Below are 24,200 nucleotides of genomic sequence, written 5' to 3' on the forward strand. Positions count from 1 at the left end.
AGAGGAGCTTTCATAAGCGATGGATGATACCACAACATTTCCCCCTCTGGGCCTGCCCCAACCATTTTGCGTTTCGCTTCTTTAATAGGGTGAGCCGTTTCTCACTCAGAGCTGTCATCTAGCCTTTAAAAAAAAATAATGAACAGCATCAAGGTTTTCCCTCCTCTCTGTCTCTCCCATGCCACAAGCGTTCCACCATTTTGAGACTTCTTTGCTTTTATTTTATTTTTAAAGGGTTTAGCGGATATTGTTGAAAGCTGTGCAAGCTTGCCTCTTTAACCGTGTTGAGTGCGCACATTTTAAAAAAAAACATCAAGGGAGGCTTCAGTGGAAAGCTGGGGTAGCATAGTGACGGAAGAGATAGCGTACCTTTAAAGCATGTGGCTTCCCCAAAAGAATCCTGGGAACTGTATTTACCCTTCACCAGCGCTACAGTTCCCAGCACCCTTAACTAAAGTTCCCAGGATTCTTTTTTGGGGGGAGAGCCATGTGCTTTAATTGCAATTTAAATATAGAATGTGTATGCAGCCTATGTTACATCTCAAGATGTCGTCACTGGGTATAGCATGAGACTCTTCGTCTCAGGGCAAAGGATTCCTGCATTGCTGGGCTTTGGACTCATGGCCCCTTCCAGCTCTACAGTTCTGTGATTCTAAGTCCTTTGTTCAAATCTCACTTTTGCCAAGAATTCATAGGCCGTCTTAGGTAAGCTGCGCTGTCTCAGCCTCAGTCTCTCCTCACACCTCCATTTACAATATGGGGGTGGGGGCAAGCTGGAACATGTGCAGAGGAAGGCAACTAGGATGATCAAGGGTCTAGAACAGGGGTCAGCAAATTTTTTCAGCAACGGGCCGGTCCACCGTCCCTCAGACCATGTGGTGGGCCGGACTATATTTTGAAAAGAAAAGAAAATGAACAAATTCCTATGCCCCACAAATAACCCAGAGATGCATTTTAAATAAAAGCACACATTCTACCCTTGTAAAAACACCAGGCAGGCCCCACAAATAACCCAGAGATGCATTTTAAATAAAAGGACACATTCTACTCATGTGAAAACGCACTGATTCCCAGCCCATCCGCAGGCCGGATTTAGAAGGCGATTGGGCCGCATCCGGCCCCTGGGCCTTAGTTGCATACCCATGGTCTAGAAGCCAAGCCTTATGAGGAATGGTTGAAGGATCTGTTTAGCCTGGGAAAGAGGAAACTGAGAGGAGATAGGAAAGCCACCTTCAAATATCTAAAGGGCTGTCACATGGAACATGGAGCAATCTTGTTGCCTCCTGCTCTGGAGGGTAGGACTCGAACCAATGGATTCAAGTTGCAAGAAAGAAGATTCTGACTACAGGAAGAACTTTCTGACAGAAAGAGCTGTTCAGCTGTGCAACGGTCTCCTCCGGGAGGACTCTCCTTCCTTGGAGGTTTTTAAGCGGAGGTTGGATGGCCATCTGTCATGGATGCTTCAACTGAGATTCCTGCATTGCAGTGGGTTGGACTAGATGACCCTTGGGGTCACTTCCAACTGTACAATTCTGTGATTATATTATTCTGTGAATCAACCCTCCATAGATTATATTGGTACAAGCAGCCGGCTAGTGCAATTATAGTGTGTAAAAGCCCTTCGCCTCGCTTTGCACACCTTACACTGGTAGTGACCTGCAGCTGATACACACTTTATAAAAATAATATAATAATAAATTATTATTTCTACCCCACCCATCTGGCTGGGTTTCCCCAGCCAATCTGGGCAGCTTCCAACAGAATATTAAAAACACAATAAAACATCAAACATTAAAAACTTCCCTAAACAGGGCTGCCTTCAGGTGTCTTCTAAAAGTTGGATAGTTGTTTATTTCCTTGACATCTGATGGGAGGGCGTTCCACAGGGCAGGTGCCACTACCGAGAAAGCCCTCTGCCTGGTTCCCTGTAACCTCACTTCTCGCAGGGATGAACAAGTAATAGTCTGAGCTACCACTGCATCTTAGTGCCCCTACCTGAGGCCCAGGAGTGATGACAAGACTTGTCCCCCTCACTTCTGTGAAATGGGAACACTCTTAACTAGGCTGCTGATTTCACAGAGGGGCTCAGAAGATGATCATCAGCTCTTAGTTTTTTAAGGTGATTGCATAACTACTGATTTTAAAGTGTTAAATAATGACACTGCGCATTTCATATTGGGTTTTTATGTAAGATTAGAATTCAGAAGTGGCACTTAGAATAATGGCATGAGGCAGCCCGGTGATATTTCTAGCAGGCGAGAGAAGATCCCATTTTAGAAGCAGCGATCTTTAACCACAGTGGCAGATGCAGTTTCCATTCCTAGCTCCATCTAGGACATGTGTTAATTCAGTTCTTTGGATTGTCCTACAACTAATTTAAATGTGCTTTTTCATTTGTTGGGCAATATATATTTAAATATATATACCAGGACCCAGAACAAACATGTCTGACGTCCTGTTTGATGCTTTCATTTGATGCTTTCATTACTAACCCCCCCCCATCTCTCTCTGTGTCACATCCTCTTTTAAAAAGTATTCCCATTTTACAGGTGGGAATACTGTCTCATCCAGGAGAATAAAGATCTACTGCTCCTGTGGATCCTGTCGCCTGATGCGATCATCTCACCTTGCCACATGGGCAGGCCCAACCCTGTGTACAACAAATCACAAAATGCAATACAGAGCACAAAATGCAGATTGAATTAATCATATCCAATACATTCTTAACTTTCTCATTCAAATCCATGGGACCAAAAATGTGGATCACATTCATAGTTTAGGCCAGTCAATAAATATGGGGGCCTCCAGTTGTTGTTGGAACTCAGCTTCTCTCAAGAACACCCCCCCCCCCCGCCGCCAGCAGGCCCAGAGGTCTGGGATACAGTTTTACCTCAGGTTAAGTACTTAATTTGTTCCAGAGGTCCGTTCTTAACCTGAAACCGTTCTTAACCTGAAGCACCACTTTAGCTAATGGGGCCTCCCGCTGCCACTGCGCCGCCACTGCACGATTTCTGTTCTCATCCTGAAGCAAAGTTCTTAACCTGAGGTAATATTTCTGGGTTAGTGGAGTCTATAACCTGAAGCGTATGTAACCTGAAGTCTATGTAACCCGAGGTACCACTGTAGTGGCAATTGGAGTCCAGCAACATTTGCCACTAGGGTAGGGAAGTCTGATCTATTGAGCAGAACAGGAATGGGGAAACTTTAGCCCTCAACTGTTGACAGGCTCCAATTCCCATCAGTCCCAGGCACCGTGGGCAATAGTTAAGGATGATGGGAGTTATAATCCAACAAGATACGAAGGACCACAATTTCCCCATCTCTCCAATAAATGAATGGCTAAAAGAAATCTTGCAATGAAGATGTCACATTTTATCCAGTGATTCATACTGACCTTCCAGTGAGGAACAGAGGACTCTCTTCTGAACTTCACACTACTTTAAAACACACACACACAATTCTCTGGTCATCTAAGGACTGGTGTCATGTAGTGGTGAATTTTCACATGGGAGCTTAGAATTCCTTTCATAAAATCTCACCACACCTATTAACTGATTAGGTGTGACCCAATAAAAAAATGTGTTGTTTTTAGGTGGTGTTCAGCAAACTCCTCTAGTGAAGCTGCAACATGGAGACTTTAATTCTGACCTGCTTTGCACAGTTGTTTGGAAGAGTTCCCGAGATAATGAAGTGTTTGAAATACTCTGAAGCACCATATAAATTTTAAGAATTATCGCTGACTGTGCCTGATGAAAAACTTCAGTGATACCCTTAAACTTTTTTTTTTTTTTAATTTCAAATGGATAAAGTCGGTCTTTCTTAAAAGCACCATCTGAAGCGATTTTGTGTCTTTCGTGCACTGGGTCATTTTATCCAGTCCACTCAGGGATGACTTCCACCGTACCTGCAAACAAATCTTCCCAAAGGTAATACTATAGATGGTTGTTTCGTCTGGCACCACAAAACTGCACTCTCCCCTGTTGCTTCCACTTTTTAACCTGAGACAACTGTTGTGATGGAACAGTCTTGAGTGACAAGGAACCTTCAGACAAGGTAAGATCACAAGCTTGTGCCCTGTAATGGCCAGGGCAACTATCAGCCAGCCACATCTGCTAATCTTTTTGTTTAAAGCAACTTTTTTCACACACACAAAATTGGCTCTGCTCATGTGTAAGCCCAAATTAAACAGCTCAGGCTTTTCCTGGCATAGGGATAAAGAGATGAGGCAAATTTTGCATGCTTAATACCTGCATGCCAAAAAGTTATTAAAGGCATGAGATTAGGTCCAGTTAAAAAAAACACCACCAATCTACCCCCTCCACCCCAAAAAAAAACTGGCAACCTTACCAAAGTGGGTAGCGGCAAGGAAGGAAGGATTTTTAATTTTTTTCTTGCCTACATAAAGCAAACAAACATGTTTGTAAATAGACTGCCTTTCCCAAGTAGTGCATTGGTAGCACCAGTGCATATACTGGTTCTGTACACCATACAAAAATAAAAATAAATCTTATTTGCATTGATGTCATCTCTGGAGACTCTTCTCCAAGTGTCACTATCATCATCATCATCATCATTTCTACTAATACATCAGAGTATACGGATGGGTACCTGCCCCACAGAGCTTACAATTTGGAATTCAACCCATAGGAAACAACAGAGGAAAGGAAAGGAAGGGAATTAAATTGAAGGCAGGGCTAGACAGTGGAGGAATATGTGATTGTTTCAGTTTTCAAATAATCATACAATTGTAGAGTTGGCAGGGACCATCTGTTACATGTTATAGACTCTGTTATAGACTTAGGGTCTTCCAGGTCATGTGTTTGAGCCTCATGTTGGGCAAAAAGATTCCTGCATTGCATGGGGTTGGACTAGATGACCATTGTGGTCCCTTCCAGCTCTATGAGTTAGTGATTCTGTAATTTAAGGAACTCCTTCTTGAAAGAAGTTTGCTTGTCACCAATCTTCCTGATGCCCAAATGAAACCATTTTTTAAAAAACAACAACCCCCAGCTTTTAAACATGTTATTTTTAAAACACTCTGAACGTTAATCAGTGTTAAAACACTGATTAACCTGACTTAAGAATTTCATCTCATTTTTGTACACAAAGCTGATGGGCAGTACATAACGGATGTAAATAAGCAAACAAATAAGTCTGTCCACCGGTACCACTGAAGATCTGACTCAAGCTGTTTGGGCAGGAAATCTAAATCACACCCCTTCTCTGAGTGGCAATCACAACAGCAACTGACCTCTTGTTCTCATTGGTTCCATGCTGGCCTCTCACCTGTCCATATACCAAGAAAGGATAAATCTGGGACCAGAGCTGGATGTGCAGTCTGCATGTCCAACCTCCTGCTGTCATCCTGGGTTTGGTGAGAGAGAGGCTTTTCCAGGTAGATGTCCCACACCTGGTGTTACACTGCAGCACCTAGCTAGTGGCTATACAGGCTATACAGGCAGCTGCTGGATAGACATGTTCTTAGAGACAACCAAACCCTTTTTAACTTCCCAAGGAAGGCTCACTACTAAAGCAAAGTTGAAATAATGCTGATCCAGTTCTTTCATTCCTCTTCCCCTGCTTATCTGTCCATCAGTTGTCTACATCCGTCAGCTGTTTTATGTAATATTTAGATGGAAAGCTTCTACAGTGTGAGTAATGTTAACCAACAGGGATGGCCTTCCATGTTGGACCATGTGTGTAGAAATCATACCTGCACTCTTGTGTTTCGGATTGTGTGTGATCAGACTTTGAGTGTGACCGTGTTGCGTGCATTTCCACAAACCAGTGGTCCACCGCTGCTTCTGGAAAGGCTGCTCCTTCATAGGGCTCGATTCACGGGTGAGTTTCTCTTGCTCAGGCTCCACAGAATGAACCAGAAAACTGTTAGAATTCCTGTGCTCCATGTGTGTTTATATGTAAATAAAGTAGATTAGCCAAAATGCTGAGTTGTTGAGGTCTGTTACACAAGCTGTGAAGACTCTGCGGATCCCTAAGTGTGCCGATGTCTGTTGGCATCGGTCGCTGTGATGTTCGGGCTGAAGAAAGCTTTTGAAGCTCCCGAACGAACGACCAGGAGGAAGAGAACATGCCAGTCGGGCATGTGTCTCTACCAGGGTCCTACTTGAGTGTAGGACGGGTTCCTGACAAAAACATGCCAAGAATGATTGTGCCCCCAAAGAACTGAGTCCCATTTCCTTTACAGAAAGCTCATTCCCCATGAAGTCCCAATAAAGTCTGTGGGGATGAATCCCATGAGTAACTGTGGCTTCATACAAATGCAAGTAATGGTCAAGGAAACCCCCACTCCAAAACCAGACATAGGCTGGCCCGGCCCTACCATTAGGCAGAGTGAGAAAATGGCTTCAGACACCAGGGAGAGCAGTGGTATCTCCCTAGTTATTCCTCTGAGCCCCTTGGAGGAGTAACAGTTCTGTTGGGAGGACAGAACTATGTGCACCACTTGAAGCCCCATAGCTTGTCTGCTCACGCATGGTAGAGGACACTATCCCGTTGCCAGTTTTGAAAGATTCAGCTACTAGTCCAGTTGGTTGTCCGTACTTGGGATGAGGTTGAGGATTGCATCTTGTCCCTTGCCTCAGACAACAAACTTTCTTGAGCCACCCTTGCACATAAGGCCGGTCCTGCCATTGGGTCACATGAGGCAGAACACTTCAGCGAGCAGATCTTGAGATTTCATTTAGTTTCCTGTTATGTTTTCACAACCACAGAAGTGACCAGCCAGCCATTGGGACTTTCTCTATTGAGGTTCTAAATTGTTTGTGTATGGGAGAGGGCTATGGCTGGACAAAAATTATCACTTGTCAGTGGTGAGGGGAGTGAAGGGTGAATTCCCAACTATTCACAAACTTCTATAGCATGAGGGGGTACCAAGGAACCCCTGCACTGTGTGGCCTGGCAATAATTCCTTTGCTGAAATGTCTAGAGGTTTTTCTAGCAGGGCAGTCCCATGTTCCGAATTGCCTTTCTCTCAAGGAATCTCCCCTGTTAGCACTGTGCCAGAAACATGTCATCCAATGGGTAAAGCAAAGGGCCCTGTGGCTTTAAGTTGTCCTCCCTCCCAAGTCATTTTGATTTAATTGTTTGCATTTGTCCGGTAAACTCAATAAATTATTTGTGTAGGCTGGAAAGCTGCTGCTGTGTGTGAGCTGCAACAGTTCCTGAAGGCGTCCAAAAAAGCAAGGCTAGGGACAGGTGAGCGCTTCCAAGACTTTCCCCAACAAAGCAGAAAGAAGAAACGCAGGACAAATTAAATGCATCTTTGCCATTTGCAGGAGGCCACCTGGTCAGCAGAAAAAGAGGCATGTATTCTCAGAGAAGAGGGACCTACAAGTGTCTTCAGGTCCATTCACTTGCAGATGCTCATCTGCTGAAACAAGACCCCAAACCAGGCAGATGCTCCATTTCCACAGAGCATGGACCACGAAAACGGAGGCTGTTCAGCTTTGACACTTATCAGCATCAGCATCGCAAAAGGGTTCAGTACCTGAACCTTAAAATGAAAATGAGCCAGTAGGACCATCACACTTATTAAGAAGAGTGAGACAGGTGTGGACAACCTTTTCTGCACTCACACCCTCCCCCCACGCAGCCACAAGGAGCATGAAACACCTGCAACAGTGCATGGATACCCGGAGGCTGCCTGCCAGTGGGTGCAACTGAAAGAGATGTGGCTGGAGCCAGTGATGTGCCAATGGTGGATGAGGCCATTCACACACACACACACACACACACACACACACACACACACTTATTGAGAAGAGACATCATCTATCTATCTATCTATCTATCTATCTATCTATATTTATTTATTTATTTGCTTAATTTATGTTCCACCCTTCCTCCAAAAGGAACCCACAGTGCCAAGGCTGTTAACTCTCCCCTCCCTGAGCGACGCTCCTCCCATCACAATTATGCAATTCTTGGCCTGCTCAAACTGCATGGGGGATGGCAGAATGCAGGAAGGTTGCTCCCCAGGCTGCATCCTGCCCATCAGAATGGTACCCCTCCGAGGTCACCAAGCAGCTGTTTGGCAGCCTGGCAGGAGTCCAAGTGTCATAGGAAGGATGGCTTAGGTAAGCACAAACTCTGCAGGGAGGCAGCAGAAATGCGGTGGGCGGTGAACACTTCGTGGACCTTGCTGAAGACCTCAGAGGGCTGCAAGTGCCTGGTGGTCACAGGTGCATAAATTTTCCAGCTCAGGAGTCAACATGGCTTAGGATCAGGCCTGGGAGCCATTTCCAACATTAACCACGTGAGAATACAATTCCCATGTTAACCTTGCAAAGGAAAGGGAACTTTTTTTGCATGAAAAACAAAAATGTAATTTCTGCCTTGCCCAGAGTTGTACATCTCGCTCCAGTTCAAATTCTTGCTAGTGTGTTTTGGATTACTTTTATTCCAGACGGCCCACCCGCCCAACAAAACAAAACAAAGAAATCAGTTATTGAGCTATTTATTTATTTACTTAATAAAATTTATATACTGCTTGCTTGATTATAGAAAAAAAAACTGCAAAGCTGTTTACAAAAAGATAAAACAATAAGATTATCACTTTTTTAAAAAATTGCAACCATAATCTAAAACACAGAAAAGTTGAAACAGCAACAGAATAGGCCAAAACAAATTAAAGCTCGTACCAACTTTCTAAACATATGGGTAGGTCTGTCTAAATAATAATGTCTTCAGCAGGCACTGAAAAGAATACATGGAAGGTAGGTATCAATCTGCTGGAAGAAACCATCTAGATTCAAGGGTTGCCTTTTAGGCTTGTGCAATAAAGATGGACGGGGGGGGGGGATGAGGGACATTCAGGATATGCTCACCGTTTTGCTCACTGGTTTCAGAGACTCAGAACAGAAGCCTAAAACTGCAGTCATTAAAAATACATCCTTTGGGGCAGTCCCATAGAAATCCATTGGGGGTATTTTTTTGCTAGTGCCAGCATATACCCGGTATATAAAGTTGAACTTCATAATGCACTACATACTAAGACTGGAGACAAGCATTTTCCAAAGTGTTGCAGGAGGGATCGTTGTTGCTTGTGAGGTGCGCAGCTATCCCACTTTTGCCTGTAAGGAAAAGGTTTGTCAGGTTTTTATCCTGGGCCAAAAACCTGCCAAACCTGCTTGACCAGAGGTGACTGCTTGGGTGGGGGTGGGGAGACAGTCTGTTCACACACACGTGTGGATGTACAGTATGGGAAATCCTTCCTCAAACCACTTTCAGCTCTCTCAAAAACAATTGTCTGCATCCTGCCAAAAAGCCTTTTGCTGTGAGGTTTATATTATAAACATATAAATGCTATTTAAGTGCAATGTGCTTAAGATTTAAAATTGCAGGGTAAGTGTATAATATTTGTCTGTTCCCCTTGTTTGCTGTGATCGCGCTGTGGCTTGCTGAGGGCATCATTTCCTTCCCACATTTCTTTCTTTCTTTCTTTTACAATTCTGCCCTCGACACAAATTTATTTAGAAGCCAGTCCCATTGACTTCACTAGCCTGTACTCAAGATCCAGTTCGATATGCATTTTTTTTCTGACTGTGGTGTAGATCTGCTCCTTAATGTGTCAAGGGCGTGTTCATCCTCACGAGGACCCTGCAATGTGGGTCAGCACATTTATTGACTAAGCGAGTCAATAAATGAGCCAGGATTTGAACCCAATGCACCTCTCAATATGCTATGAAGCCGGTCTTGTATAGCTGCCATGCTTAAAATGCTTTCTCCAGAGCTGCCCTGTAGAAGCATCGTGGGGCTGCATTCAGAAGTGTTGCTCAGTGTGACAGTAAAGCTCCCACCTGCAGCACAGGGGGGGAAGAAAATGTTGGCGGTTATTGCCTCTCCCCCTTGCAGATTAGTAAAGGTAAAGGTAAAGGGACCCCTGACCATTAGGTCCAGTGGCGGATAACTCTGGGGTTGCAGTGCTCATCTAGCTCTATAGGCCGAGGGAGCCGGCGTTTGTCCGCAGACAGCTTCCGGGTCATGTGGCCAGCATGACTAAGCCACTTCTGGCGAACCAGAGCAGCACACAGAAACGCCGTTTATCTTCCCGCCAGAGCGGTACCTATTTATCTACTTGCACTTCGTGCTTTCGAACTGCTAGGTTGGCAGGAGCAGGGATGGAGCAAAGGGAATTCACCCCGTTGCAGGGATTCAAACCGCCGACCTTCTGATCGGCAAGCCCTAGGCTCAGTGGTTTAGACCACAGCGCCACCCTTGTGGATTACATAACCCTAAATCTACTGCAGAGGGTGGGGCCTCTCTTGAGCAAATTTAGGGGGTCATGGGGGCTGCCATGGCAAAAAAACAAACAAACCATGCTTCTGACATGGGCACAGCCAGGATTTATGCCAGGGGTGCAGGCTTTATGTAGGTGGTGCAGAACCTCAGTTAGTTAAGTATTTTTATTGATTTACTTGATTTGTGGGGCTACGCCCATGGCTTCTGTCCCTGTTCTGCTACCAGAAGCCTTACCACCAATGAGCAATACCACTACATACATCCCACTGTTTCCACGGGTTTTGGCTACAAGACAACTTTGTATGCTTTGAAGTCTGCTCCTATATGGATGCCCACAAATGATTCAATTAAATAGGAGGCAATTAGGCAAGCACCCCCATGCATAACTTCGTCGATCATCATGTGCTATCTGTTCCATAAGGCAATTTGGTACACATATTCAGATCACAGTTCTGCGTTTTATGTTCAAACAGCAGGAATACACAACCCAATAGACTATCACCATTTAGTTGGGAGGAACAGAAGAGGCTAGAAAAGAGACAGAGCACAATGGAGATCCAGTGCAACGTGGGGTGTGTGGGTGGGTGTGTTTGTGTACTTACACGGATGATCCGATTCCCTCTTTGAAGTTGGAACACCTGGTCACCCCCACACCCATTTTCCAAGGAGAAATGCAAACGACATTGTAATGTAATATATGCCTGGGAGATTGAGATATCAAGATGAGAATCCTTGTGCTCATTCAGGGTACATTTGTAAATTGCATCTTCAAAGATTACCGAACAAAGCTCTCCCCAAAGCCAGTGGAACCTCTTAAACATTGTGCATTATTAGTTTATGTATATCTATCCTGTAGACTAGGCATATCATCTTGGCTTCCTGAATTTGGGGGAGGGAGAGGAGGTAAAGGCAACGGAGGCTTTCCTATGGAAAGAATGGACAGCTCTGATTTTACTGAGACAAGAGATTGTTTCTCCCTTGCATCTTTCCCTCAACAAAGCAAGGAAGGAGACAAGGAGCAAGGTTTCAGAGACTTGGGCACAAGGCAGCCTGACGCTGTCAAGAACAATTTTTTTAAACTCACACTTCCGTAGTAGAGCTATCACGAGGGCCATGCCGGAGTGGGGGGGGGGGCTTGAGGGGACTCCTGCAGGAGGAGAATGAGGGTGGTTCTCCCCCTTTCCTTTGTGTGTTTGGAGTGGGCCTTCTCAGCTCAGGATCTGGCCCCTCCAGCCGGCTTTTGTGGGGTCGGGGGCGAAGCCAAAGCCAAAGATGCTGAAGATCGAGAACTGAGGTTGGCCCCTTCCGCTGCTCCTGCCTTTTCGTGCTCGGGCGCACCAGAATGGACACGTCCTGGCCGAGCTCTCAGGCCTTCGTGCCGCGCCCCCAAGTCGCCCCAGGAAGCCAAATCTGCACTGAGGCAAAGGATGAGGGAGACACAGCAGCGACCAGCTATCGCTGCGGGGGGAAGGTTGAGATGCTGAGGCCCGGGAGAAAAGGGGAACTTTGTAGAGGTGGAGATGCGCGCTGGAGTAGGAGACGCAGAGCCTGGTGGAAGGAGCTGACGCCAGAAGGTAGATGGGCGCAGAATCCAGAAGACGGGAGTTTGGGAGCATGGCAAAGGAGGGAGAAGGGTCTGCGTGGATGGAGCTCCCCTGTCTAGGGTGCCTTGGCTCACGTTCAGGTCTCCCGCAGAACAGGGAGCCCACCCAGCAGATTGGAACAAGGGAAAGGTGCGCTCCTCCTGCCTTTGGGCCTCATCGCAGCTACAAAGGGAGGCAAAATCCAGAGATCCAGGAGTCCGGAGAGAGACGGGACCCACGCAGCACCTTCGGGCTCAGCACAAAAGGCACTAGGAAACACCGCCCCCGCGGAAATCCAGGCGTCCCCGCCCTCCTCTCTCCCTGCGCGCTCCCACAGATCCCACCGAATCTGTGCGTCACATATTTTGATTTAAAGCAACTATAAATTCAAACTGGGGGAAAAAAAATCCAAACCTTCCATCTATGCGCACATGCCAGGCTCTCTACAGATCCTTAGCGAGGGAATCGTTAAAAGGTGGGATGAGATAGTGAGAGATTCAGGCGCTTTTTTTGGTGTTCAAAAAATATTTTGAAAGGTAGTGTGTAATCTACGAGTCTGTGATGCGTTAGGCAGGGTGCATTGGGGGGGGGTCTCTCCCCCTCCCCTTGCTCTACAGAGAAGAGATTTCTTTGAACAGAAGAAACTCGCCGTGCAAGCTCCTGGAAGCTCCGAAGGAGCTGGCGTTAAAATATTAGCCTTCTAGGCAGGTAGCACCGCCTTTATGTAAGCAATGCGACTTAGCTGTTGCCCAGTAGGTATCAATATATGCTTGAGATATGGGGGGTGGGGGGAGGAGAGAGACAAGGCCCCAGCGCTGTTTCCCTACATCCATTGTAAAATACCTGATTAGGTAAGATTGCATCAAGTTGCCTCTGATCTCCGTCGGCGTCATTCTTTGCCAGATGCTGAATTCGCTTTCGTCGTGAGCATCTAAGAAAGAACAGGGGGTGCGTCCACACAGCCCGCTTGGGGCAAACCGATAAACACACGAGGCAGCGCCCGGTGGCGACCCCAGCCGTCAATGCAATACAATGCGGAGTTGGTTGGTTCGGTCTGCAGTTTGCAAACTGTGGGATCTCACTCCCCTAACAGCCAGGATCGCAGCTTCGGCGCAGAGCGCTCTCCTGCTCCCAAACTTCACTCTCCCACTGAAATTAAAGGGACTTGGAAACACCGGGGGGGGGGGGGAATCCCACCCTGCCTTCAGGGAAAGGTCTCTGCATAATGCGCGGCGCAAATGCACCGACACGTATCGTGGAAGCCGCGCGGATTCAGCGTGGAGCCCGCTCCGCCTGCGCGCTTTTAAAGTGTGTTTTAAAGGAGACTTCGACTCCTCGTTGTTGGCTAAATTTGGGGTCTCTTCTCCCCAGCACTTCTTTAATCGTGGGGGCGCGATCCTGGATCCTGCTGGCAGCTAAGAACGGGGTCCTGGCTCCGCTTTGCGCGGGTTTGTTGCCCGCGGGGACGCGCTAACCAGGCCCAGGCCTTCGAGATGCAGAGGCAGGTCTAAGAGCCGGCGCGCCCTCGCCCATTCCGGCGGCGGCGCTCGGCTCTCGGCCGCTTTCTGGCAGCGCAAGAAGCCGGAGATCCCTGGCGCTCCGAAGAAGGAACCGAGAGAGAAACCCGCGTCCTCCCGACGGCACCGGGGAGAGGCAGGCAAGCAGCGCGGAGCTGACGGCGCAAGGTGGCCTGCGCAACCCGCGCGCTCTGCCCGGCTCGCCGGAAGCTTCTGGCAGCCCACCGAAGCTGGAAATGTGCCGGATCCAGAAAACGCCGGCCAAGCTCTCTCTCCCCGCCTCGCCGGCTCCCAACAGGACGCCCTGCTTCCCCTCTCCTCGCTGCCGCAAGGTCTCTGCGTTGCCGGTCGGCTCCTCCGCCTACACCAAAGCCGCCGCCGCCGCCACCACATCGGTCCTTGGATCTGCTGCGAACTGCTTCAACCGAGAGCCGGAGAGGCCACTCCATCGTATCTACCTCCTCCGAGGCCAGCCCTTTGTTTACAAAGGAAGCTCTGGAAAAAATAACCGTTAAGGGGGGGGGGGAATTGCCCCCCCACCCGGGTTCTTTGTGTGCATAGGGACGAGGACAGGTCTGTGATAACACAAATTGTGCAACTCGCATTTATAGACGTGCATTTATATAGACGCACAATTACTGTCAATATTAAAGAATCGGTTCGGAGGCGGATGGCGAATTGAACGGTTTTACAAGAGAGTCCGTGGAGCGTAAAAAGTGCGTGTGTATGCATATAAAATTGGACACCCATTTCTGTATTAGGCTTCTTAAAATGTGCGATTTGGGGCTTGCGTTGCAAGAGGAAAGGGCCCTTAAATTAAGATTAGAATCTTTAAACAACTCCCTCTCCCGTCCGCCCTTTTTTTTTTTTAAAGGTTCCCTCTGCTTTTGTCTTCCTCCCCAAGGGCTCGAATAGAAGATCCACCGAGAAAAATCCCACCCACCCCCGCGCCTTCCTTGCCCCATCATAAATTTGCGCCCTAGTTCTGTCTTTCCAAATTTCTCCGCCGTGGAAGTTTCCCCTACTACCCCTGGCCCGATGCTCAGCTCCCGATGGAAGGCAACGAAAGGAGAGCTCCGTTTGTTGCTTTTACCAAACGCAAATGCGGTCGCGGAAGCAACGGTTATTATCTCTTATTAATCTCTCCAGTTACAAGTCACCGGTAAACAAGGAATGAAAGTGGCGGTTTCCTTAAAATTTAAATAAAGTAACTACCCCCTCATGTACGTCCCCAAACTGTTTTTATTTTATTTTAAATAGACAACACAAGGCTTCCCAAGTGTGATCAAATCCTCCTTAAGAAGCAGAGGCTGCTGGAGCCGAAGCGACGAAATGACCCTATAGATCTGGTCGGTTTCACGCCTGCCTCGGAAGGAGCCTCGTCCCTTTCATTTCACTTGCTGGGCTTTTGTTGTTGTTGCAGATCGCCTCTCTCTTTCCAACTCTTGGCCTCCAGAAACTACATTTGAATCGTTTGTGTCCTTCCTGGCTTTCCCAGGCCCCTAGATAATTTTGTTCCCCTGCCCCCACCATCGTATATTTTTTTCTTACTTTAAAAATTATATATCTTCATGTCACAACCGTTTCCCTTTTAAAAGCACAAACATCCAATTTGGCTCAGTGTAATAAAATCAGTCGGAGATCCTTAAACGCGACCATTCCGCTGAATTAAGTTGTGAAATCTAATCTATTATATCCATAAAGGAGAATGCTTTCATTGTAAATTCAGGTTATAAAGAAAACTCTACCTGGAGCAGTCAAGTCCCCCCCCCCCCCCAATTTCTCCCCCACCTCCTCTCCCTCCTCCCCATTCGGATTTGCTACTTGATGGCTTATCAAATTACTTCAAAACGCCGGGCTCCCCTTTTTCCATATCTCATTGGAACCAAAATTAAATGTGGCAAGACGCCCCTTTTAACAGCATGAAAAGGTCATAAACCGGCAACAACAACACAGGAAAGAATAAAGACACACAAAATTATTCCAGCCCTTTGCAACTAGGGTTCTGTGATTAATTTGGACCTTTAAAAATATCTCATATATATCTTAAACAAAGGCAGCAAGAACCCAGGCAACTTTGCAGAGTCGGGGTTCGACAGACACGCACGCGGTTAGAAATCTATAACGATCCGATCGTGGAAGACAAGAAAGGGGACCCTTTGAAAATGGATCGAGTTAGCTGGATCGCGAGGTGACTGTCACGATATGTTAAAAACCCCGAACGAAAATGCCCCATCTTCCTTAAAACGCAGAGAGGTCTTATGAGTATATCAGAGCAACTGGGGAGGGAAAGGGGGGAAGCGAAAGAGAATGAACCCATCAAAATTAAAATTTTGGAAGTGTGGGGAGGGGAGGAGAATACGATCTGGCGCCTGGGCTTTCTCCTGGTTCAAAGAAATCTCTTTCTCGGAAGAAAGAAAAGAAATCCCATCCCCACCCCCCAAAAAACCCCACCATCCACTGATTACACTTTATCTTTCCAAATAAATTTACAAACGCACACAGTGAAATTAACCTCCGAGTACCTGGCAGCTTCGAGGCACTGGGGCAAAAATAACTCTAAAGCAGATGCAAAGTTTTAGTTATTAAAGGGAGAAGTGGGTGAAAAGGGGGGGGAGCAGGAGAGGGAGAGAAATCTGTAGGATGCAGCTTTTGTCAGATCTTGGGAGAAAGATTTATTAATGTGTGGCTTATGTCCCTAGTGTTATATCCTCCTAAAGCCCTGCCCGATTTCCTAGTCTAATCTTTTATTTCCATCTAATTATTTTTTTTCCCTGCCACTTTCAACTCAAGTCTTAAAAGAGGGGAAAAGGGGTGGGGGATAAGCAGGGAGGGAGAAAGAGGCAATATGAACTCTGCAAAATCTCCGGAGGGTCCCCCCCCCCTTCCCAGCGCTGAAAACCTGAACGCCCCAATCCCAGCTAAAGAATATTAACAAGGGCTTCTCGACACAAGCCCTGTACAATATATAAATCGCGGGAGGGGAAAATCAATTTATAAAAAAAAATATATCTTAACACGAGAGGGGAAGGATTGGGCGCGGAGGGGACGACGAAAGATAGAGCCGAGGACCCGCGAGTTTAAGATGTTAAGCTCAGTATAATAAATATGCGTAAAGGCGAAGAAACCACACTAGCCAGGGCGAGGGTGCAACGATTTGGTTTAGTACTAAAGGATATTCCAAATGGAAACATTTTGCAAAACAAGTACCTATAAATAAAGGAATGGAAGCAAAGAGTCTAGCTCCGAACCCTCCTTTTCTAATTAAAAGAAAAAAAACATTTGCACGGCAAGTTTTAATTCCAGTGTAAAACTCCAGAATAGTGGCGATTTCGATGCACCAATACGGGGGCAAAAGCTAGATGTTCAATATTAGCACCACTTAATCTTTTGAGGTGGGGAAAGACTCAAATGGTGGGTTATTTGAACAAAACGAAGAGAACGTTCAGCTCCATTTTCATTCTGGCTCAGTACATTTTATCAAAGAGAAAAACTGATTTTTTTCCTTTTAAATAGGATTTACAGTTCGAGACTACCTACGTTTACTCGGAAGCAAGGATTTCCACAGCATCTACTAAAAATTAAATAGGACTAAGAATTCCAAACTTAAATAACCCCCCTCAAAAAAAGCCATGTGGCAGATAAGATTGGATCTAAATTATATTCTTTAAATATATGGATACTTTTAAACGCTGGAGAAAGGGGGGGAAATGAAGCTTAAGGCACCCATAAAGTAAAATAGAAAGAATTGCATAGGTGGGAAATCTTGCAAAGAAATCTACTACAAAAATAGTGTTGTGTTTTTCCTGGCTTCCCCTCTCGCCAGTTAAATCGAGATTGTTTTTTAGAGGGTGTTTTAATTAATAAAGGGAAAAAAATGTTTTAGGTATTCAGAGTTGGCTCTTCGAAACTCCCGATGCACAATATATTTAATGCGTGTCTCGCTAAAATCTTGTACAGAAATATCTTTTAATTTTTAATTTATTTTAAAGTTCTAGTGAATTCAGCTTTTATATTACCAAAAACGACCACCCCCAACACACCAGCGCTCTAGTTAATTTAGAATATTTGTTCATTGCAAACTGGAATATACTAGAGCAAAATTTCCCACGCCTTTGGGAAGGAAAGCCCTTTAAAAACGCCCGGGAAATACAATGCTAAGACTGGCTGTGGTATTTGTGTATTATAGAGCCATTGTTCCACAAACCATTAACGTTTTTATTCATGAAAACTTGGAAACAAATAATAACGTCATGGGCAGTTTTCAAAGGGAACTGGCGAGTCTATTTTCTGCAGTGGAAATTCTGAATCCTTAAAAAGGGGGTGATCGTTCATAAAAATCCCCACTTGCTTGTTCGCATTTGTTATTACCAACAAAAAATAAATTTTCTTCATTTTATCCATCCATTTTGTTTTCGGCCTTAGATCTATTTCCTTTAAATTTAGAAAATTTAGGGTGTTTAGAATCTGCCGGGCCTCTTGCATGTAAATAGGGTTGTTTTTTGTTCAATTTAAGGGGACAGATTTTCCATCTTTTCCTGCAATTTCGTATTTAATACAATTATTTTCCTTTTACATTAACAACCGCCAAACCCCGACAAAAATGGTTCCACCTGCCCGAAGCCTAGATTTAAATTAAAATGCCAACCGAAATATTTGAACATTTACTAGTTTCTGTCCTAATCACCTATAACTGTTTCTGGGGGGGGACGGGACTTTGAGTAAAGGAAAAAAGAAAAAGTTCAAATGAAGGTCCACAATGGTCCAAATATTACCGTTTATTTATAAGTTATTAATACAGTATTATTGGAAATAATGTTACTGGTATTACTGTGGGAAATTATGTCACGTGCCAGTTAGTATTAGGAAATCCCCCCACCCCTTTACGAAAGTGAATTATCATCAGTGTTTCTAACGTTCAGAAATCAAACGCCTAGTTTTCCCAAGACCCACTGTTTAAAAAATAAATTTACAATACCGTATATGTAAAACCACCCTAATTTTAATACACTAAGAATTTCTTATTACATTTTAGGCGATATGTGACTGTTATAATCCTGCATTTCCATTTTGGGCCCGTTTTGTATTTGAATACAATCCTAACATGGATTTAATTAATTAATTGCTTTTTTTAAAAAAATGTTTTATTTTCGCTCCAGTACGATATTTTGCGCGTTCCATTTCCCAAGTATTCGAAACAATCAGATCGAGCATATTTTTTTTTGTCTCTTTATTGGATGTTATTCTGTTTTAAATAAGATATTGGGGTGAAGGGAATGGGGCGAATTGTTCACAATCACGGGAGGTGGGGAAATAATATGGGAGGCGGGAAATAAATAAAACCACATACCTGCAAATCCAGAGAGCCAGTCCCTTTTCCCCCAATGAGTTATTAACACAGAGAGAGAGATTGGGGGTAGGGAGCAACCTCCCCACAGTGTTTTCTCCCCCCCCCCTGCCCTTTTCTCTACACACATACACCCCTTCCCCCAATAAAACATTAAAATTCAACGCGGATTTTCTCTGCAACCCTGAAGCGGGGGAGACTTGCTTCCTCGTTGGGATCTCGCCTCCGGCCAAAATATTTTACAAGCTCAGCTGGGAGGAGGAAGCAGCATCTCATTACAGGCGATCCCTCTCCCGTTTCCCCGTCACCACGTGTCTTCGCAGTCCCTGGGCTTTCGCACGTACATCCGGGTCTCCGACTCGCCATGGCTCTGCATGCAGTTCGTCGCTGGAGACCGGAGCGCCGCAGAGATCAGCCGCTTCGCCTGCCCGCTGTCTTGATTCATCCACTCGGCTCCTTTTTCTCCCAAGCTTTGCAAAGCACAACTCGCGCACCCCACCCCCCCACGACTGCAGACCAGACGCTTTTGTTTCGCCCCCCAAGCCAGCGGATTTGCATCTTCCCAGCTGGAGAGGACACGATCCTGGTGCATCCGGGAGAGAGCAGTCCCCTCCGGGATCGAAGGCGATCGCCGCCGCTTCTTGCTCGACCGGCGATCTGCTGCTGCTTCCAGCAAAAAATAAAAAGTTATTGCAAGCGGCGCCTTCCTGCCAGAGCTGCCTGCTCCGTCGCCGGGCTGTGCCTTGCAGCAGCCGCTTCTTTCTTCTTTGCAGAATCCGATCCTGCCCCCATCTCTCCCTTCCCTCCCCTCCGGCTCTCCTCCTGCTGCTGCAGCCACCCCTCCTCGCGTTTGCACACACACACACAGCTCCGGCCGTGCATGCCTGCTTTTGCAGAGGCGGCTTTGCATGGAGACGGCAGCGGTGCATGCAAGCCGGCCGCGATAAATAACGCTCTGCTGCAGCCGAAGCTGCCCGAGAGGCTTCGCTGCCCGGCTCTGCTTCAGGTCTCACCCCCAGGGAGAACGAAAGGAGAGAAGCAGCGGCGGCGGAGCTGGGGAGAGAGGAGCGCCCGGGGCGGAAGAAAGGAGGGAGGGAGGGAGGGAGAGGAAGAGGGGGGAGGGGAAGAAAGGCAGCTTTGCTGGGAAGAGCCGCTCCAGCCTGCCCTTCCCCCCACCCCTCGCAGCTTTAATCAATGGGAACTTCTCCGCCGTGCCTCTCTTAAGGAGGGGCGGGCTTGTTCCCCCCCCACCCCCAACAACACACTTTCCCCCCCACCCCACCGTAGTCAAAGCCAGACTGGCTAGCAACTGGGATAAGCTCTTGCAGCTCCTCTTTCCCGGCTCAGTTTCCTTTCGCTGCAAAACAAGCCAGCCCCCCCCCCGCGATTTTCCATGGGGGGGGTCCCCAAAGGCGCTCGTCCACCTTAAATCCCCGCAGTCGCGCCTAGCAGCTCTCGGCCAATCAGCGGGACGCCTCGTCTCGCTTGAATGACTCTCGTTCTTTGTTTGCGGAGAGGGAGGATCTCTCCAATCTGATAAAGGAAAGGAGGGTGCGGGGGAGGGGTGGGGAAGGAGGCCCAGCTGTTGGAGGCTCCTGAGCCAATCGGAGGCCAGAGCTCTTGCCTTTGGGTGTGCATTTATTTATTTTTTTGCTCCAGAAATTCCGGCTTGCGCTGGGGGATGCCCTTGCTGCGAGCGGGGACCTGAAAAAAAAATCTCTCTCTCCCCTCTCGCTATATTTATACTGGCCTTTCAAACTCAACTCATCCAAGGAGCTATTAGGCTGTCTGTCTGTCTAGGGCAATAATGTTTGAACAGGCCTTCCAATCTGTGACCGTTTAAACAAGGGCCATTTCAAGGAAAGGCATATGATTGATATTTCAAATATGTCTCTTAAAAGAAAAAGGAGGGGGGGGACAGAGGCCACACCGCCAGGTTGTGCAGAACGTAATAGGCGCTGAACTCGGCGCTCCTTTGTAGCGGCGCTCCCCACGGTGACCTCCCGGCCCTCGACTGAACATGAACTCCCCACTCTCCCCACCCCACGCCACCCCCGGTTAGGAACCGAAAGCAGGAAAGCACACGCGCTGCCTCTTTCTCTTGTGTTTTGAAAGGTGGTGTCAGCTCAAAATCAATCCCATTCGGGAAAATAACAACTTAAGAGAGTTGTTAACATTTCTAATTTAATCTATCCGTCCGTTCTGGGAGGGGTGTGTGTGTGTGTGTAACTAGGACAGTGAAATCTGTTAATGGTTTTAAGGCTGCAAGTCCTAAGAGTAAGTTCCCCTGAAGTCAATGGGGCCTCCTTTTGCTTAGACGCCTCTAGGATTGTGCTGCAACGTCTATTTGTTGTTTTGCTTTTAGGCAAGGAATAATTATTGGAAACAAATGGATAATGCCTGAACCCAGGTGTCATCTGGAAAATACGGCATTCGGTGAAGTTTTTTTCTTTCTTTTACAGAACAGCGAAAACTTTAAAAGGGGAGGTTTTGTGGGAATTCATCTGAAGTACAGTGATGTACTCTGAAATCCTTTTCAGAAAGAGCAGCATTGATTTAATGTAGTGTTTTCTTTGACTACTGAATGAAAGCCTGCAATTTGCATGTCCGCAGGAGACAGAATTCTAGAATACATAGGACTCGCTCTTAGGGTGAGTGTCGAGGTAATTTTGCTGTTTTGAATTAAAATTTTAGGAAGCTTCCTTATAACGAGCCAGACTATTAATTCATCTGTCTCAATATCTTCTACACGGACTGGCAGCAGCTCTCCAGGATGTCTAACAGTGGTCTCCTAGTTTTACCTGGAGTGAACATGTGACATATTCTGCATGCAAGGTCTACCACTGAGCTATTGCCATCCCACTTTAATTTAGCAACATGAACCTCAGCATATTTAATCAGGAGTATGTGCCACGGAATTCTTGGGAACTTGCTCTATAGTAAGTGAGCTTAGGACATGCCCCAACCACCCTCACCCCAGTCCCAATGTGTTCGAAGCCGTCCTGCTTCTATGACAAGCAGGTTGCCTTTTCACAGCCATGTAAACCCATTTATTGCCACTATGGTAATTTATAAAGGATCATCTGGCCTTTAGATATTACATAATCAATAACCGTCCATTATTATTTTTTTGAAATGTAAGATTTAAACATCTCATTAAAAAAAATAGCAACTTTCAAATTCACCATTTAATTTTGTGGTGATATTTCGGAATTCAGGCAAAATAAGATCATATCATGAAAAAAACACCCTACAATTAAATGTGTCAGCATTGGGGTTTTTTTATCCTTAATTCACTTAAAGTTCAAGTGCTGGGGTTTTTTTTTGGTACCAAACACACACACACACACACAGAGAGAGAGAGAGAGAGAGTTATTAAAACTGGTAGGGAAATAAGATCTTCATATCTTCTGTTTTGAACATCTAACCAGATTAGATTTTGAGGTATATGCGGATACAGAATTATTTTTTGTGTGCAATCAAAAACCCCTTCTCAAAGAAGGGACTGCTACTAGAATATATAGAAACATTCCAAGCAATCCACAGTTAATCAGCCTTGGTTTTGCTCTTTAATTACCCCCAGAAGGCCTGAAGCCATTCTCCCAGCCATGCAAAGACCTACTTCCTGTATACAACTCTTTGGTATGGCAGAGAGAACAAAATCTGAAGTCGATGACAGGGTGAAATTGACTCAATATTGCCGTCCCCCAAGTAAGCAAATGTGGGGCCACAAATGCCTTAAATCTGCTCGTGTAAATGTTATCATAGCCTTTACATAAATTCTCTTGGGGTAATAGTTCCTTGGGAGTTCAGATTTTCTCCTGGGTAAAGGCAGTTCTGATTCCACCCTGGCAGCAAATCCGGGCCACGTGAGGAAATCAACCATAAACTCCAGAAAGCAGTTATTTTACAGCGCAAGGAAACTGGGTCATGGCACTGTTTAGCTAGTCGTCTTACTTCAGAGTAGTATTCATCAGTATGAGACATTCACACTCAATGTTCATTCACACAGTCTAGGGAGGGTGACTGTACCTAGTCACACTATTAGGCAGGGTACAGTGGCTTGCCTCTGAGAGCAGAGTTTTGGGTATCATTAAAGGGCAGCAAACTGTCAATGGCTATGTTTGTTTTATTTTATCTTTCACCAGTGGGGGTGGCAGTTTAGATTTTCTGCCTCAGGCACCACAATGTCTTGGGCTGTGTCCCTGGCTGTACTTGCTTAACATCTGCTACAGGGTGTATCGCCGTTGCCTATATGTGTGAGATGCACATGCTACATATAATTGACTGTGCATTCTAAAATCCACACAGCAGCTGTCTCTCATTTTAGAAATTAGGCACTGGAAGCGTCAGGACTGGGGAAACCATTCCAGACACTTTGTCACTCAAGGGCTTAACTGTTGGCTGACGGTGCCTAAGTATTTAAATATTTCCTCGGTTCTGTACAGGGCCAGACCCTAAATATTTGATGCTCGCTCTTCAGAATTTGAAATATTTCCCCAGAAAGTTCTTGTGTGTCGCTACATTGTGTGTCACTGAAAATGTACACGTGGCCCAAGTAGAAGATTGCCAATGCTACCAAGTGAAGCACATTGTGGTATAGGGATACAGAGTGCATCACTGTATGCCTCCTGGCTGTCAATATCATGGCATACAGCTTGCTATGGATGATGGGAGCGTCAGAGCCCTTGACACAAGGCACTTTAACTTCAACAGAATCTTCTAGTGAGTCTGTATTTCAGGATCGTATTAATGGTTGACCCTTAAGGGGGAAAACATATAGCACAGTCAACTAACTGAAGTAGTAACAGGAAGATATAAATGTACTCAGATGCTTGCAATTTTGCAAGTAAGATAAGAACCCTTTTGAGTTAGCTGCTTATTTAAAATAAAGAAAACTTGAGTTGGGTTATTGAAAAGGAACGCGTTTTAAAAACTTGATAATTTGATTCTCTGTCTTTATGCTGTTTATCCATGCCAAGGGACCTTTGGAGGGGGAGTAGTTCCAACTGGGTAACCAGTTTTGTCTCATTTTATTTGCTCTGTTTTGTCATTCTCGATTTCCATCCACGGCTATGATAATGTTGCAATCCTTGGGTTGGGCAAATGTTCTTTAGGTCTGGTCCTGCCCAAATTATTTGCATTGAAATGAATCTTAAAAGCAATTAAATAGATCCTGTTTGGCAAACCCCACCCTCACCTTTCTTTATTGTTTCTATTGGGGTGGGGGGCTGTTACCGGTAAGAGTAAAGGAGCAGCTGCACTGAGTCAAGTCCACTAAGCCCTGTATTGTATCTCCCAACAGTGGCAGGATCCAGATGCCTGAGGAAATGTACATCTACCGAGTGTATTAGCCAAGTAATCTTTTTATTGTTCCCTCTCAGGGCTGAACGGGGCCTATCATTGCTTTTGCAAAGGGTTACTCTGCTTATCTTGCATACATTCCAGCTCTAATTGAGTCGCTCAGTATCAGTACTCTGTGCATTTAATTTC

General features: G+C 45.9%; 3 long non-coding RNA genes across 3 annotated transcripts; 2 read left to right on the forward strand and 1 right to left on the reverse strand.

Moving 5' to 3' along the window:
• Nucleotides 1-8,684: 8,684 nt before the first annotated feature.
• On the reverse strand, nucleotides 8,685-12,825 carry LOC308471170. The gene is made up of 2 exons (XR_013982745.1): nucleotides 12,687-12,825; nucleotides 8,685-9,818 (listed from the first exon to the last, which is right to left on the reverse strand). It is a non-coding gene; the product is annotated as an uncharacterized lncRNA (long non-coding RNA).
• Nucleotides 12,826-13,982: 1,157 nt separating this feature from the next.
• Nucleotides 13,983-14,582, forward strand: LOC308471277. The gene is made up of 2 exons (XR_013982869.1): nucleotides 13,983-14,076; nucleotides 14,265-14,582. It is a non-coding gene; the product is annotated as an uncharacterized lncRNA (long non-coding RNA).
• Nucleotides 14,583-19,983: 5,401 nt separating this feature from the next.
• LOC308471228 lies at nucleotides 19,984-23,895 on the forward strand. The gene is made up of 3 exons (XR_013982817.1): nucleotides 19,984-20,822; nucleotides 21,170-21,358; nucleotides 22,291-23,895. It is a non-coding gene; the product is annotated as an uncharacterized lncRNA (long non-coding RNA).
• Nucleotides 23,896-24,200: the final 305 nt, after the last annotated feature.

Source organism: Podarcis pityusensis, assembly GCF_964106645.2.
Source record: "Podarcis pityusensis genome assembly, chromosome: 2".
In the NCBI taxonomy this organism is placed as follows: domain Eukaryota; kingdom Metazoa; phylum Chordata; class Lepidosauria; order Squamata; family Lacertidae; genus Podarcis; species Podarcis pityusensis.